The following is an 8275-nucleotide window of genomic DNA, read 5'->3' on the forward strand; positions in this document are numbered from 1 at the left end:
ACCTCAGGAGAAACCTCCGAGAGAGAGACTGAATTGTCTTCTTGAGAAGAAGGGCTATGGTGGAGGAAATGAGTCCTCACTTGTCATTTTTCTCCTGTCCAAGCTTCATGGACATTCCTGAGTCCTGCAGCTCTGGAATAGATTCTGCTTGTGGAGAGAAGGCAGAGGAGTGAGCTCCAGCCAGGTGGTCAGGCACACTGGCTTCAAGCCTCAGGAGGACTCCGCTCATTCCTCATTGACCTTTGGGGGAGAGGAGGCTCCCCACACCTGCGGGGCACAGGACGTAGAATGAGGTGTCAGGCTGGATGATGCTCATGTATACAGATGTTGCAATAATTAGGGCATGAGGCAAAAAGCAAAGCTCAAGCGGGGGGCTAAATGAGGGTGGCCCTAAGATGAGACAGTGCTGAAGTGGGTTTGGGAGTTAAACAGAGTTGGATTTGAGTTCTGGACTCCTTGGTAAAAGTTCATTGAGAATCTCTGCAATCACATTCATTTTACTTTTTTTTTTTTCAAACTAAAAATGGAGCAGATAATACGTGGGATAATACAAGTGGTCTGTGGGCCACCTTTGGGAGAATGGAATGAGATAATGTCAGGAAAGTGTTTTGAGCAGCATACCACACAGAACACTGCTCAATAAGCTTATTTCAGTGTTACCACTAGGTTAGGCACGAATCATCACCTAGTCGTCGAAAATGAAATTTGAATTTGGGTTCCTGTCCTGAAGGCATGTGAAAGTCTTCATGGCTATTCTGCTCCATGCCTGGTCCAGCTGCATTCTGGCCTGCTCCCCCAATCCTTTAAGGACTCAGGACCAGTCAAAGGCAGTCTGAGGTTGAAAGCTAGACTCTGGGACTTCTAACTTCTGAAACTCCTCTGGTGTAAAGGTGCGTAGACTGCAGAACTGACACTGAGGAAAATGCACATCTTGACGCACATTGAATGGAAAAGGGGGGAGGGGCCATCAGAATAGTAACAATAGAAGAGCTCATGGAAGGAAGGGGGAGGATTGGAAAAGAGGAAGGGAAGAATATGGACAAAGGGTGGAAGAGGCACAGGGAGAAAACATGAAGCACAGGGAAGAAAAGGTAGAAATGAGGAAGGAAATGGAGAGGAAGGACTAGGGAAGTGCTTCCTTCTGACAACTCAGAGATCTCCTGGAAGGCGGGAAGGAAGAAAGGAAGGAAGGAAGGAAGGAAGGAAGGAAGGAAAGAAAGAAGGGAAAGAGAGTACTCAACCAGCTTACTGTAATGCTGAGCACCTTTCTCCATTCAGCCGTCTTCAGTTTCTGCCATTTACAAAAATCTGTCAGCTTTGCTTCATCACATATTTATTATTCATTTCCATAAGACAATGCCCATTGATTGAGCTTCCTGAAAGGCATCCGGTGACCTTTACAAGTTGCTTCTAAGACAACCTACTTGTAGAAAGAGCTGGTATCTTTCACCACGAACTAAAATTTGCAGAGTTCATTGGGAACAACTTCATGAGTGTGCGAGATTTCTCCAAATGACTCAGATGACATAGAGAGGCTGGGTTATATCTGCTGATGAAAACAACTCAGTGTAGTTGACATTTTAGAATTATCAGTGATGATACACAGCACAGCACAGTTGACATTTTAGAATTATCAGTGATACCTTACAGGTCTTATTTCACAGCAACCCTATGAAGGCAACAGCTTTATTACCATCTTTATTTAAAAAAAACTTTATGATAAAGTTTGTTTTGTTTTTGATTGGTACACAATATTTGTATGTATTTAGGAGTTACAATACACTGCTTGGATTTGTGCATATAGTGTATAAGGATCAAGGCAGGGTAATTAGCATCTACATTACATTAAACTTTTGTTTCTTTTATGGCAAGTTCCCTCAAAGTCCTCTCTTTCACTTTGGTAGATGTATTGCGTTATTGCTTTGTATCAGCCTGCTGCTCCATAAGATTCTGGAACCTCTTCCTGACTAATTCACATTGAACTCATTGGCCAACCTTTACATACACTCTCCCTCCTGCCTCTCCACCCACCCTTCTGCCTCTGGTGAAGTAATTCTGCCCACAGCTTCCAGAAGATCAACACTTTTAGATTTCATATAGGAATGAGGTGATGCAGTGTTGGTCTTCTGAGCCTGTCTTATAAAATGTCAAGTTTAAAGTCATGAGATTACAGACAGCTGCTGAAGGCCAGAGAGGAGCCTGGAGCCTGGAAGGGCTTACAGTAGACACACTAGAGCATCTTAAAGACACATGCTGCCTTTCCCAGACACTCCAGCTTCAGTGAACACTTTAGATGAAAAGCGGTGAATGAAACGGAAATGTCTGAACTCAGCAACTTGGAGTGAGGATGGTTTTGTCACATAGCAGAAAAGGAATATGTCCTCCACCCCACTCTTTCTTTCTCCCAATCAGTTTCTTCCTTCTATCCCACTGCACTCCTTGTATCTCTCTTACCCTTTGTCTGTCCTTCCCTCCTCCCACCCTCCCTCTCTCTCTTCTATTCCTTGACTCTAAAACTGTCCACTTTTGGTGCTCTCCCTTATAGTTCCTAGCCTTCTTCCAGCGTATCCTAAGATTGCCATTCTCCTCAGTGTGAGTTATGCAGTCGATCTTCTCTTCAGACCAGAAGAGTCTCAGTAGACAGAAGCCAGGGACTCCTGCCTCCCCATCCCTCCAATATCAGAATATCCATGTCTCTTATAAGCTTTCCTGACATGTTTGTGAGGCTCCCTGGAGTTCAGGTTAGTGTTGTCTGCCCTCATCATTCAGTAGTTAGTCAGGGTCTCACATTTCCTACTTTGAGAATAGAAGATAAGGCAACTATGACCACATTCTCATTCTCAATATTCTAGAATGCAATCAGCTCCATTTGGCCACTGGTCTTGGCATAGATGCTTAGCATGGCTGCTGTCTGCCTTGCTTTGGGATTCTGCTGCCTGGCATGCTATGTGTGGATGCCTTGTGGTGAGCAGACCTTGGATCATGGCGCTCTGGTACATATTCCAATCAGCAATTTTCTGTTAGAGCCACCCCAAACCCACAAGTATTTTTAATTTAATTTTATATTTATTTTTTACAATTTATTCACTTTATATCCCCACTGACATCCCATCCGTCATCTTCTCCCAGTTCCACCCACTTTCTCTCTTCTCCCCCTATGCCCTTACCCTAGTCCCTTGATAGGGGTGAACCTCCTCCCCTTCTATCTGACCCTAGCTTATCAGGTTTCATCAAGGCTGGCTGTATCATCTTCCTCTATAACCTGGCAAGGCTTCACCCCCTACCCCTAGGAGGAGGTGATCACAGAGTTGGCCACTGAGTTCATGTCAGAGAACCTGTACCCTTTACCAGCGAACCCACTTGGAAACTGAGCGACCAATGGGCTTCCTTTGACCAGAGGGTCTAGGTCCTCTCTATGCATGGTCCTTAGTTAAACAGCAACCAACTAAGTAATCCAATTAAAAAATGGGGTACAGAGCTAAACAGAGAATTCTCAACAGAAGAATACCGAATGGCAGAGAAACACTTAAAGAAATGTTCAACATCCTTAGTCATTTGGGAAATGCATATCAAAGCCACCTTGAGATTTTACCACCTATCCATCAGAATGGTTAGGATCAAAAACTCAAAGGATGATGCATGCTGGAGAGGATATGGAGAAAGGGGAACCCTCCTCCATTGCTGGTGGGAATGTAAACTTGTATCACCACTTTGGAAATCAATCTGGCACTTCCTCAGAAAATTAGGAATAGTGCTACCTCAAGATCCAGCTATACCAGTCCTAGGCATATACCCAAAAGATGCCCCACCATTCAATAAAGACATCTGCTCAACCATGTTCATTGCAGCTCTATTTTTAATAGCCAGAATCTGGAAACAACTTAGATATCCCTCAGTGGAGGAGTGGATACAGAAAGTGTGGTACGCAATGAAATGCTACTCAGCAATTAAAAACAAGGAAATCAGCATCTGCATTGATAGTCTGCAGGGCAGAACCTTTGGGCAGAGTGCAAGGAATCTTATGAAAGAAGTGGGAAATAGTAAGATCTGGAGAGGACAGGAACTCCACAAGGAGAGCAAAGAACCAAAAACTCTGAGCAGAGGGGTCTTTCCTGAGACTGATACTCCAACCAAGGACTATGCATGAAGATAACCTAAGACCCCTGCACGGATGTAACCCATGGCAGTTCAGTATCCAAGTGGGTTCCATTGTAATGGGAACAGGGACTGTCTCTAACATGAACTGTTGGACTGCTCTTTAATTACTTCCCCCTGAGGGGGAAGCAGCATTACCAGGCCACAGAAGAAGACAATGCAGCCACTCCTGATGAGACCTAATTGACTAGGATCAGAAGGAAAGAAAAGAAGACCTCCCCTATCAGTGGACTTGGGGAGACATGCATGCAGAGGGTGGAGGAAAGGAGGAACTGGGAGGAGGAGGGAACCACAGGGGGGATACAAAGTGAATAAAGTGTAATTAATAAGGAATTTAAAAAAAAGAATAAGAAAATTGTGAAAAAAAACAAGGAAATCCTCTCTCTGTGTCTCTCTCTAATGTCCTTTTTACTGCAAAATCAGAAAGGGCTCATTAGTTTTATTTGGAAAACCTTTTAGCTCTTTATATAAACTGACGTGCAACCTTCCATCAAAGTTTTGGATATCAAAGGCTATTGTTAGTGACAGGGAAATTTTCATTATACATCTGCCTCCATGGACTTCAGGAGAAGTGACTCAGATTATGTCCTGTGCCCTGGGATAGCGCTGTGTTCTGAGCTGATTCCAGTCAGAAAGAGGCCACTTTAGTCACTCAGTACCTGATTCTCTGCTTCATCCTCCCTTAGCTGTCAGTGTGGTGGACATAGAGCACATCCTTTTCCTCTCTTAGAAAGAAATATTTTATCCTTAGTTAAACTCCATTTGTCTTAAAATTTAAGGCAACTTATTTCAACCCTGTTTACCTAATTATACATAGATAAATTATAATGAAAATCCCAGAGTTCTTTTTAAGGAAAATTTTATTTTACTAAAGAACAATCTACTTATGTTGAATGGCTGATTGAAAAGTAAGGTTTTACCCTGAATAGCTTTAATCTGGGTTGTTAAATATGAAAATGCAACATATGGACAAATCTCATTTACGTGTGAACATCGGGTTAGCCAACATGACGAAGGCAGGTTTGAAAAAACATGGCTGGCCTCCTATATTGAATCTTCCTCTGTGCAGACCCTTGGGGGCTGTCTCAGCCCACACAGCCTTATTATCTTAAAAAAAATTATAGGTATGTTTAAATTGTGAGATTACAAAATAAATGTCTGAGTCGCCTGCAAGAGGATTAGCAGCAACCGTGTGGGATGTGAGTGGGACCTGCTAACAGAACCACCCTAACAGACTCAGTCCACACAGCAGCCTTAATTTATGTCGTCTAGGTGCCCGGTGCCCATGAGGTCTGTGTACATTACATCAGCCATCACTGGTGCTTTGTTCTTGGGGGAACATCAGCGCATTGAAGGAGGACATTTAGGAGAGCCCCAGAGCACACAACAGGTGTCGGACCTAGCCGCTTACAGCAGAAGCCCTCTGGGATTCATAGGAAATGGGAACACACGTGGTTTATCAGGCCAACGGTGGCAGCTAGGAAGACCCGACTAAGTATGGCTTCTGTGTTCAGGGAGCTCTACGAGGAGCGTTTCTCACAATATAGGTGGGTGAGGAATAACCAGTTCTCCGAATAGACGTTACCCCAAGACGGAAGATGAGTCCACGGGAGCGCCCTTCTGCAGAAGGAGAACCGGCCATGAGAGTGGGGTAAAGAAGAAGTCTCGATTCTGCGATATGAGACGGGCTCTTTGGATCCTTTCAGATGTTGGGAACTGAGCAGGCAGACAAAGCTGACGGTCAGCTGCCGGCATTGCTGTGTGTTAAAAACGGTGTGTTCCCGATGATGTTAATTCCTGTGTGATTCCTGCTCTTGGCTGCACCTGCACCTCGAATGCCCATGAACAGCCCTGAACTGTGTGAACACCACGGGGTTGGGAGACACGAAGCTCCCTGGCAACACCCTCTCCGTAAAACACCTAAGTCTCTGCCCTGTCTGGTCAGGGTAGACAGCTTCTCTGAGGATACAGGCGCCAAAGACCCCAGGCAGTGTTGGAGTCATTATCAACAGCGCCTGAGGTAATCTTCATCACTTACCAGGGACTCTACTCCCACTGTCGGAGTGACCATAGACTGAGAACCCTACACACTCCGGTGTTTCCACCACACCATCCTGCGCTGCTACAGTGTTCCTAGTCTTTATGACCTGCAGAGGCAGTGATCTCTCTCTCTGACTCCAAAATAGTAGGCACTGGGCTCCAACGGACATGATCATGGATGACACACACACTCACACTAATTATGAAAAAGAATCTAGTGCTTGCTTCGGCAGCACATATACTAAAATTGGAACGGTGCAGAGGAGATTAGCATGGCCCCTGCGCAAGGATGGCGCGCAAATTCGTGAAGCGTTCCATATTTTTAATAAGGAAATCATGAAATTTGCAGGTAAATGGTGGGACCTGGAAAGAATCATCCTGGGTGAGCTGACCCAGAAGCAGAAAGACACACACGGGATATACTCACTCATATAGACATGTAATATAAGATAAACATACTAAAATCTGTACATCTAAAGAAACTAATCAAGAGAGAGGACCCTGACTAAAATGCTCAATTTCCATCCCGAAAGGCAAAGAGGATGGACATAAGAAGAAGAAGAAAACAGGAAACAAGCTAGGAACCTGCCACAGAGGGCCTCTGAAAGGCTCTGCCCTGCAGACTATCAAAGCAGACGCTGAGACTTATGGCCAACTGTTGGGCAGAGTGCATGGAATCTTATGTAAGAAGTGGAAAATAGTAAGATCTGGAGAGGACAGGGTCTCCACAAGGAGAGCAACAGAACCAGAAAATTTGAACACATGGGTCTTCCAAGAGACTCATACTCCAACCAAGTACCATGCATGGAGATAACCTAGAACCCCTGCACAGATGTAGCCCGTGGCAGTTTAGTGTCCAAATGGGTTCCAGAGTAATGGGAAGAGGTACTGCCTCTGACATAATCTGATTGGCCTGTTCTTTGATCACCTCCCCCTGAACGGGGAGCAGCCTTACCAGGCCACAGAAGATGACAATGCAGCCACCCCTGAAGAGATCTGATAGACTAAGATCAGAAGGAAGGAGAGGAGGTCCTCCCCTATCAGTGGACTTGGGGAGGGACATGCGTGAAGAAGGGAGAGGAAGGGTGGGATCGGGAGGGGAGGAGGGAGGGGCTTATGGGGGATACAAAGTGAATAAAGTGTAATTAATAAAAAAAAAGAGCTAGTTGGGGAATAGGCCTAAGCTCAGGCCAAAGTTTCATAATTAATGAAAGCCTCCGTATCATTATTCAGGAGCTGGTGCTCAAAAAATAAAAATAAAAATAAAAATAAAAAGCACCTTTTAGACTATTTCTAACAGGATCTCAAGGTCAGGCTCCTTGACTCCCCCCCCCCCCAGGGGAGGAGCAGTCCTGTTAGGTCACAGAGGAGGACTCTACAGCCAGCCCTGAAGATATCTGATAAAACAGGGTCAAATGAAAGGAGAGGAGGTCCTTCCCTATCAGTGGACTTGGAAAGGGGCAGGGAGGAGACCAGGGAGGGAGTGTGGGGTTGGGGAGGGAATGAGGGAGCGGGATACAGCTGGGACACAGAGTTAACAAAATGTAACTAAAAAGAAAAATAAAATTAAAAAAAGTACCTTTTAAAGAAAAAAAATAATATAATTATTGTAAACTCATGTGCATCTTATTTTAGGTGATCCAATTTTAGAAAACAAACACGATAAACATAAAGGAAAAGATAAGCCCAATACAGCATTTATGGGTGGTTTTAAATCCCATACTCACAGATGGCTGTGCTGGCCATCCATACTAAAAATCCAACAAAGATTATCAGAGTCCAATTACACAGTAGCTAAGTGGATTAAGCAGATATTCATTCATACAACCTGATAACCAACTACCGAACAGTCTTCTGGCCTAGGGATGGTATTCAAAGTAAAGTTCATAATTAAAAATATAAGTAACCCAATATAAAGTGGGCAAGCATATTGAAAAGATGCTCCTCAGAAAAAGTATGGGTACAATAGTGCATTCCTGTGACCCCATCCCAGCATTCAGGGGGCTGAAGGAAAGAATATTAGCGGGTTTGAGGCCAACCAGTGCTATATGGCAATATTGAGAGGTGGGTAAAGAGAATG

General features: G+C 44.4%; 1 non-coding gene across 1 annotated transcript; it reads left to right on the top strand.

Moving 5' to 3' along the window:
- The first annotated feature begins 6412 nt into the window (after positions 1–6412).
- Positions 6413–6519, top strand: LOC132652691 (U6 spliceosomal RNA). Its single transcript, XR_009590268.1, has one exon. It is a non-coding gene; the product is annotated as a U6 spliceosomal RNA (small nuclear RNA).
- Positions 6520–8275: the final 1756 nt, after the last annotated feature.

The sequence above is a fragment of the Meriones unguiculatus genome, chromosome 2, assembly GCF_030254825.1.
Source record: "Meriones unguiculatus strain TT.TT164.6M chromosome 2, Bangor_MerUng_6.1, whole genome shotgun sequence".
NCBI lineage: Eukaryota > Metazoa > Chordata > Mammalia > Rodentia > Muridae > Meriones > Meriones unguiculatus.